General features: G+C 54.3%; 1 long non-coding RNA gene and 1 other non-coding gene across 2 annotated transcripts in view; both read left to right on the top strand.

Moving 5' to 3' along the window:
* Positions 1-4,887: 4,887 nt before the first annotated feature.
* TRNAK-UUU lies at positions 4,888-4,960 on the top strand. Its single transcript has one exon. It is a non-coding gene; the product is annotated as a tRNA-Lys (tRNA).
* Positions 4,961-5,111: 151 nt separating this feature from the next.
* LOC109288439 overlaps positions 5,112-8,385 on the top strand; it is a 19,024-nt gene continuing 15,750 nt past the window's right edge. The window contains exon 1 of the long non-coding RNA XR_002095138.1: positions 5,112-5,147. This is a non-coding gene — a long non-coding RNA (uncharacterized LOC109288439). The remainder of the gene's footprint in view (positions 5,148-8,385) is intronic.

Genomic DNA, 8,385 nt, shown 5'->3' with positions numbered 1-8,385 from the left:
TCTTCGGGGCAGTGCCGTCTCTTGCTGTGTGCTTGCCCCGTGGCCAGTTCCGGGGGTCCTAATCCTAACAGTAATCAGATCGCTCCTGTCCCAGGCAGAGAGGTGTTTGGAGGTGAATATCCATCTGTGCCCGTAAATGTCTGTTCCAGGTAGCATTTCTGAGCTGGGAGGCTGCGGATGTGACCTGCCCCACAGGCACAAGACCAGGGACTGCAGACCATTGAAGGCCACGCAATGGAGGCTGTTCCCAAAGGCATTCTCCTAAGTGCTCTGGCTAGCAGACTAGCGATTAGGTCTGCCTTGCCCAGTCCCCAGTGTCCCAGTGACAGAGCGGACGCTGAAAGGGGGATGAGCAGGGTACGACTGGGGTTTTCCCTGCTGTTCCTCTCTCACTTGCCACCCCCAGCATTTACGGTCCAGCAAGTTGCGATTCGGAGGCTGTGCCCTACTCCCATGCTCAGTATCTACTGATGCCCCTTTCCTCCAAGACCGTGTCCAGTCCCTTTTTGGATCTGGCTGAACTGTCAGCTTGCAAAGCGTCTGGTGGCCATGAGCACCACGCTTTAATGACACGCTGCATGGAGAAGAACGAACTTCTGTTGCTTGTCTGTTTAAACTTATGACCGACTAGTTTCATTCTAGGACCCTTAGTTCTTATTTGTTGCCGTCTCTCACAAAATAAATCCCTACTTATTTTCTTTCGCTATTTAGTATTTTGTAAATCCTTAGCATGTCACCCCTCAAGCATCTCTTTCCTAAACTGAATAAGCCTGGCCTCTTTAGTCTCTTCTCATAAGGAAGCCCCTCCATGCCACTGATTATCCTTATTGCTCTTCTCTGAACCTTCTCCAGTTCGTCTGTATGCTTCTTGAGGTGTGGGGCCCAGAGCTGGGCCCAGTATTCGAGGCCCAGGCACCATGGATTTTAGGGCTGACAAACAATTTAAAAAATTAATCGCAATTAATTGCAAGGTTTAAAAAAATAGTTGCAATTAATCGCATAGTTAAACAATAGTCGGGACCCCCTCACCGAACAGCTTGGAGCGTGTGTGCCCTGTGACTCCTCCCCACCACCACCAACAGCGTGCCGCCCCAGCCCTGATCCCAGCCCGGCTAGACTTGCGCCCTGGCTGGAGCAGACAAGCGAGAACCCGTGCCCACAGACCCGACCCTGACCTGCCCTGTGCCTGCTCCAAACTCACCTGCCCACACTGAACAGGGGCAGCGGCCGAAAAGAAGCTGCTGCTCAGCACGAAGGAAAAGCAGCCCCTCTCCCTCAGCACTGCTGGGCCCTTCTTGCTGCAGCTACATGGAGCCTGTGTCCGGGCTGCCCTGTGGCTCCTCTGTGCTGCCACCGCTGCCCCACTGGACTGCCCAGAGGCGGCGGGGACAGCAGCGGAGAGGAGCCACAGGGCAGCCCGGGCGCGGGCTCTGGGTGGCTGCAGCAAGAAGGGCCCAGCAGCAGAGAGAGAGAGAGAGGCTGTTTTTTAAACTGCAATTAACTGACAGCCCTAATGGATTTATAAAGGGACAGAACGATACTTTCCGATTACACACCTGGGCCCTGGGACAAAGACAGCTTGAAAAGGTAGAAGCAGTGCCATAGCAAGTGGGGCACAAGCGGGACGACCGCCCCGGGTGCTGAAACAAAGGAGTGCCAACAGGCGCTGCCCAGCTGGGGCAGGGCGCAGGATGGAGCCACAAGTGGCTTGTTTGGGGGGCAGAGGGATGGGAGAAAGGCAGCTCCTGCTGCTGTGTGTGCACCTAGGCAAGCATGTGTGCCCCCTGGATCTGTGCATGTGGCGACCGCAGGCTGCTGCTGTGGGCTTTGCCCCCGGGGCAAACTTTGCTGCCATGGCACTGGATAGAAGCCACCTTGAAGAGACATGCTACCCTGAAAGCTGTACACTGCCTTTCAGGAGCTCCTGGGCTTCCTCAAAGGATGCCAGTTGGGGGTGTCCTTCCTCTGTAATTTGAGAGGAAAACTTGTCTCATGTAGCTTGCAGCAAAGCATACGTTTCTGAGTGACTAAACGTGCTTGGGCTGCTCATTCCCTTTGTTGGTTAGAGCTCTGCTCCATTTGCAGATGAGTGTCCGTCCTGGAAGATGGTTGCTGGTTGTGATGCTACAGCTCGCATGCTCCTGTGGAGAGGAGAGAGCAGGTACTTAAACCCAGCCAGGCCTGCTTGGTGGCAAGGGGTGGGCCGCGACGGGGTGTTTTAGGCAGAGTGCAGTCTGAGAGCCAGAGCACGGTGAACTTTCTGTCTGAGAGGTGATGACAAGAGGTTAGATGCTTCTTGGGGCACATTGGGACCAGAAAGGGTGACCAGCCTGGCCAGCACCTAACAGCGATGTCCGTGCTGGCTCCCATTCAGCTCACTTCCTGCAAACATCTGCAAGTGAGTGAGTGTTTCTAAGCAGGGTCGCACCAAAAGCAAGTGTCGCCAATGCAAATTCACACAAGGCCTCTTGAAAGCTTGGCCATCATCTTTAAAGCTTGGCCAAGCATCCTGTCAGGGAGCAGGAGTAACACCCCAGGACCAAGGGTGCATGGTGAAGGCCTGGCCTCCTGCCCAGCTCCAGCCGTGCTCGCAGCCCATGACACACCGCAAGTGCATGCTCCCAGGTTTCGACTGGAGAGGTGCCCGATATCTGAGCAAATAATTACACTCGCTGCACGTATTGATTATCAGCTGCTTTAAAGCCATTAACAACTCAGCCCTGGATAATCACCATAACAACCTTCCCTTGCTTTGCCTAGTGTTTATGTAGCAAATGAAGCTGCGGCACGATAAAGGAACTTCATCATCCCCAGATTCATTACTTACATAAACAGTCTTGCAGGCAAACTGTTGCTTTCCGTGTAAGGGGTGGGGGGGTGTTGGTTTTTTAGGACCTGGATGACATGTTCCTTATTTAAAATTACTCCCAGGAGGCATTTCACACCAGGAGACTCTTTGTTAGCTCATCGCTTATTATCCCATCCCTCAGCCCAATATAAGGGGACCTTCTCATAAGGAAAGTACCAACACTAATCGTCCCCATCGTTGAAGGGAAGCTCTCTACCCCCAGACCAGAACAAAGGGGCCCCACTGTGTTGAGTGGGGGGGGGGTCCCAGAATAAAGACATGTAGCAGGCTTACTTTTTCGGGGCTTGGGTCGAGTCCCAGGATTGAGGGTCTGCTGTTTGATTGGAGGAGTCCATGCACCAATCCACAGGCAGAACAAGGGAAGCGGTGCCCCGCCTTTTTCCGAAGGGAGGGGGCAAGGAGCAGCTGGACCTGAATGGGAACTGCACCAGCCAGGCCTGGAGCACGTCGGGGGCGGAGCCTCTGAAGAGTATAAAAGGGGAGCGTGCTCGGCACGCTGGCGAGAGGCTCTCGCAGGATCGGTCTCCAAGGGACAAGCCTTGGCTGCTTCAGAGAGGAAGCGGCCCCACAGGGGAGGCAGGCATGGGGCAGGAGGGTCTGCCACCTCCACCCTCCATCGCGGGAGGGGCGTGGCCACATCCCAGGGCCCTAAAGGGGAGGGGCTTCAGGGAACCCCCTCGGGGAGGTGCTGAGCGCACTCCCTATTTTGGGTGACTGTTGTGTCCAGGTCTATATAGCTCTGGGTATTCTTTTAAGACGTTATATATGGTTTCTATGTTCTTAATGTATTAATATGTAGGTCAAGAAATGCTATTAACTTATCTGGGTTATGTAAGTTGAGTCCTCATATGCATTTATCATGTCATAACCTTAACTATCTTGTTCAATGTATTAATTATTATATATTTTGTAAGTTATATGGTTTACGTGAATTGTGGGATATTAGATGTAGTGAGATATGCCAAGCTTTATCGTAAATAATTCATGTTTTATCTTAGGTATTTATTATAGTCATAAATTGTACATAGTTAAGCACTCGGTCTCGGCCTGGCTCTGTGGAGAGGAGAGGGAACTGCTCTAGTAGCCGGCCCCTCCATCAGCACCCCGTCAGTGGAGGACAGGGCACAACCCCTGGGTGTACCTGGGCTGCAGAGAGAGCCCACCTGTTTCTTCCCGAAAGAATCACTGCAGTGGAAAGCCAAAGGAGCATTTCACTAGCATTCAGATCTGGCCATGGTAATGCAAAAAACCCCCCAACCCATACTCATTCTCTGGAGTGGTGTAGGGCAGCTCCAAGCTCTTGCTGCCTGCTGGATTCCTCAATTCACCCCAGTCATTATGGGCCTCCATCTCCCCTTTGCTTGGGTATACGTTAAAGCAAGGGGTTGCTCATAAAGACCTTCACAGCCGCGTGAAGAATTCATAGTACAGCATTTACTTAACCCGCAGGTTTCCATCAGTGGCAGTGAGGGCCGTTCCTCACCATACCTGAGCTCCGGTACCTTGTTCTCCTGGCTGCAGGCAAGTCTGTAGGCAGCACCTTGCTCTCTGGCTCAGCACCCATGGGACCTGGCCTTGCAGCTTGGTGATTAGGCAAGGTCGACCCAGAATATTGATGTGTTTAAGACCAGAATTAAAGCACCAGCATGCAGTTCCTTTCTTCAGACGATGTCAGCTGTACACAGGCTGGACAATACTAATTCAATTGCTGACAATACTAATCCAATCACTGCTAAACACTAGTGTTACATAGTAAAACCGAGCATATAGCTCCTATGAACTGAGTCGAGCAGCTTCTTCAGCCTTGCTGTTGGGACATTTGCTGCCCAACCTAGTATCTGCAGTGTACAAATGAAACTAGATCTACTACAGTAGCATCCACAGGAACCCTGTCTGGGCCAGGGGCTTTACATGTATGTAGTAAGGGTCAGACTGTGGCTTACAAGAGAGCAATGTGGGAGGGGACGCACAGGTGCCAGTATCAGAGGAAGGAGGGAAGCTGGGTAGCTCTGCATGGAGCCTGGGTAGCTCAGTTGGAAGAGCATCAGACTTTTAATCTGAGGGTCCAGGGTTCAAGTCCCTGTTCAGGCGACTGCTGCTTTTGGGTCTTCAAGAGGAGTCTGGACAAGCACCTAGCTGGGCTCCTCTGGCTCAGCGCTCTTTCTTGCCCAGGGCAGTGGGTCAGACTCAATGACCTACTGAGGTCCCTTCTGACCCCAATATCTATGTCCTGGGCCCCACTCTTCAAGCAGGATGTGGCCAGTTTGGAAAGAGTCCAGTACAGGGCAGCAAAATACACAGCTGTCGGGCTCCCCATTGCTTCGGCCTGGCTGAAGCAGCCTTATCTTGCCCTGAGCATTGCCATAATGCTCCCACCCACATCCCACCCTCAGCAACACCGAACACACACGCTCCTCATGGCAGGGCACAACCCTGCGATGGGCACTTCATCACCCGTCCTGCCGAGCGCAGGCCCTTTGTGCTGTAGAGCAAGCAGAGGAGCTGGGTTTCGTCGCTCGCGTGCGGGGCTAAGATCAGCACACAGGGAACAGGTGCCTGTCAGGGTAGTGCCACACTGGGGGCTGGGTTGCGCCACCTGCCCGTGGTGCCCGGCTTCAGGCAGGCATGCAGCGTGGCCCTGCAGCACTTCACCCTCCACCTCGGAGCAGCCCTCTCCCTGGAGCTGCAGCAGCCTGTACTGCTTATAGATAACTTACAATCCCTCTTTCATCACAAGTGCCGTAACCCCCCGTCGACTGTGTGGGCCACGCGCTCGGTGGCACACACGGGGCATTCGTGGTGCCTGTTGCATTAGCAGCAGCAGGGCGGCCGGTCTAAAGCCCTGCGTGCTACCCTGGAAATTTAGCTTTGGCAAGCCGATGCATTAGCAGCCTGGATTCCTGATCAATCTGGAAGCAGTAAAAAAAATCTTAGAAGGGGGAAGACTTGAAAGCGCTCTGATGTGAACTCTGAACCCTCTGCAAAATCCCTTTGAACTTGTGAAGTGAGTCGAAGGTGCAGCAGTCAAAAGACAGCTGGCATTATCGCCGCAGCCTGTTCCCACACCCCCGACATGTGGACTGGAGGGTGCTTGGAGCTGCTGGCTCAAAGAGGGCTCTTTGCTCTGCCGTGTTACTTTGCTTCCCAAGTTTTCCCGAGCTTCTGTGCACCTGGACAATGAGATCGGGGCTTCTGCGCCCAGCTTTCCAGTGTGGGGCTGGGGGTAGATCTGGGATTGCAGACAGGACCCTGCAGTGTCGGGCACTCCTGCTCTCGCATGCACATCGCTGGCTCTTCTAATAGCAATGTGCGCTGAGCGGCGGGGGAAGAAGCGGAGGCGTTCCTGCATGGGACGTTAAGAGCCTGCGCTGGTCAAGCAGTCGCCCTCTCCAGCACCGGGAGCCAAACGCCACGAGGCAATGCTAAGCTGTTACCCCGGGTCCGCAGAACGCGGCTTACACGGCAGTGACAGGTGGTGCTTGACCCCTGGGTCAATGGCAGGCGGATTCATCCTCCTGTTCATGCAAAGTGACTCAACCAGGCAGTCGCCTACGAGATCTCAGCAGCAAGCTGCTAGTTTGTGAATACTGCGTTTGAGAGAGAGTGAGTGCAAGTGCGTGCGTGCATGCATGCACATACTTGTAAAAACCTGGACCTGGAGCCCCTCCATCCTGTCTCTGAGCTCCTTTGGTACCACGCAGCACAAGGGGAGGCTGTCCCCAGCTCCTGGACTCTAGGGCAATTTAACACAAAGCATGCAGAAGGTTTAAGGTGGGTATAACAATGTCAGCAAGCCACGCATGTCCCCTGCGGCAGCTCCATCTGCGTTTCGAGGCCCGTTTTGGTGGGGTGTCGTTGGGTCCTGCTGCTCTGCAGATTGTGCTAATGAGGCTCTGCAATTACCGGTGCAGGAGGGGCCTGGTGGCAGAAGGGCTAAGGTATGGCTACAGGGTGAGGCCAAAGCTGCTCCCAGCTGCCCCAGTGGTCGATGGACATCTCGTCTCACAGGCAAAGGAGACAGGCCACCACCAACCCGGGAGTGCAGGCAGTCTTCAACATGTACTGGCCGGCTGCTGTCCCAGCACAGCTCCCATCCGCCTTTGTGAGTCTCACCCCCCCCTTCCAACGCAATCTGCTGCCCAGCTGCTGCAGCACGTCCTGCCCTGGGGACAAGGCCGGGAGATGTGGCGCTGCGAGCGTGGACTCCAGCGAGCTGGGCAGGCGCTGACCCTGCATTCCTGCCACTGGTCCTTGACCCCCAGGCCCCTTTCACAAGCTTTCCCTTCCACCTCCTTGCTGATTCCCACCTTCACCTTCCCTTCGAAGTCGGGCTGGTAGCAGCTCGGTAATTAGAAACACTTGTGCAAAGCAGCAAGCTGTGTCCGGCCAGGCCGTCGGTTCAGCGGCTTCACTTCGTCGGGGCCTCCGCTGAACTCATGCGCTTGCTTTCAGTGGTCGCAGGGGAGGCCTGGCGTGGTCCAGCGCCGGCTGAAGAGGGATGGAAGACACCACCGTACTGAGGCACCCTGAGGTGCTGCTCTGAAAGCTGCTGTCCCCCGCACTTAGAGCATTTTGCTCTGGTAAGGAAGAAGCCCTGTGCCTTCAGGCTGTGGGTCAGGCAGCGCTGCCCAAGCCAGGAGTGGCGACAACCCCAGTTGGCTTCGCACTAGTGCTGTCGGAGAGCGCACAGAGCTGCCTTGGGAGAGCGTGTCTTTGATCGTTCTTCCGGGCCTGTGTTCAGAGCCGGCCAGGCCTTTCTCATTTCTTAGGACTCATTAAGGTCCCTGCTATAAAAACCTTTTAAAGCAATTTATAGAATGCCTCCGCCCGGTGCCGCACGGCCTTTGGGCCACTCCGTCATGTTGCTGGCTGTATTTCTGCTCGCAGCCCTTTTATAAGTCTTCCTTCTTTATTATGAGCCCCCCACAAGGTGCCCATAAAATGATGCACAAGAAAATTACAGCCGTTATTTTTTGACTATCAAATAAATTTCTTTTCACGAGTTTTATTTTACTAGTGGCGATTGCAATAACCTCCCAGCAACAATTCCATATTTTTTTTTATTTGACCCCATTTGTTTCTGGGTGTCGAAGGGCGCGGTGACATCTTGCCTCAAACACAGAGCCTGCGGGTGCCGGGCAAGGTTCGTTTGGCACCCACCGGCCAGGCAAAGGGCAAGGCTGGTACCACGCGGAGCCCTGCGGCCTGGCAAAGTCAGCGGTGCTGCACGCACACGCGGCTGTCTGCTGGAGCTGATGAGAGCCTGGAGGCCAGAGGCACTCACGTGCCTTATTTACAGTGGATCTCTTGCTGTTTGTGGCCTTGAGTCAAGAAAGGCCTGAAGCATGCACTTATAGCCCGTTTATACCTGTTTGCATAAAAGTTAGTGGCCTGTGCGATACAGGAGGGCCAACAAGCTGTGCTAAAGGGCATGTCCGGCCCTAAACGCTGTGCCTTAATGGTGACCATGAGTCAGGGCCCTGAAGAAGGCTGTTTCAGCATGGGGGGGGGGGGGG

The sequence above is a fragment of the Gavialis gangeticus genome, unplaced genomic scaffold (assembly GCF_001723915.1).
Source record: "Gavialis gangeticus isolate Ggan-Ray unplaced genomic scaffold, GavGan_comp1, whole genome shotgun sequence".
Lineage (NCBI taxonomy): Eukaryota > Metazoa > Chordata > Crocodylia > Gavialidae > Gavialis > Gavialis gangeticus.
Note: the sequence above shows the minus strand (reverse complement) of the source record. Positions and strands in the feature narration are given on the sequence as shown.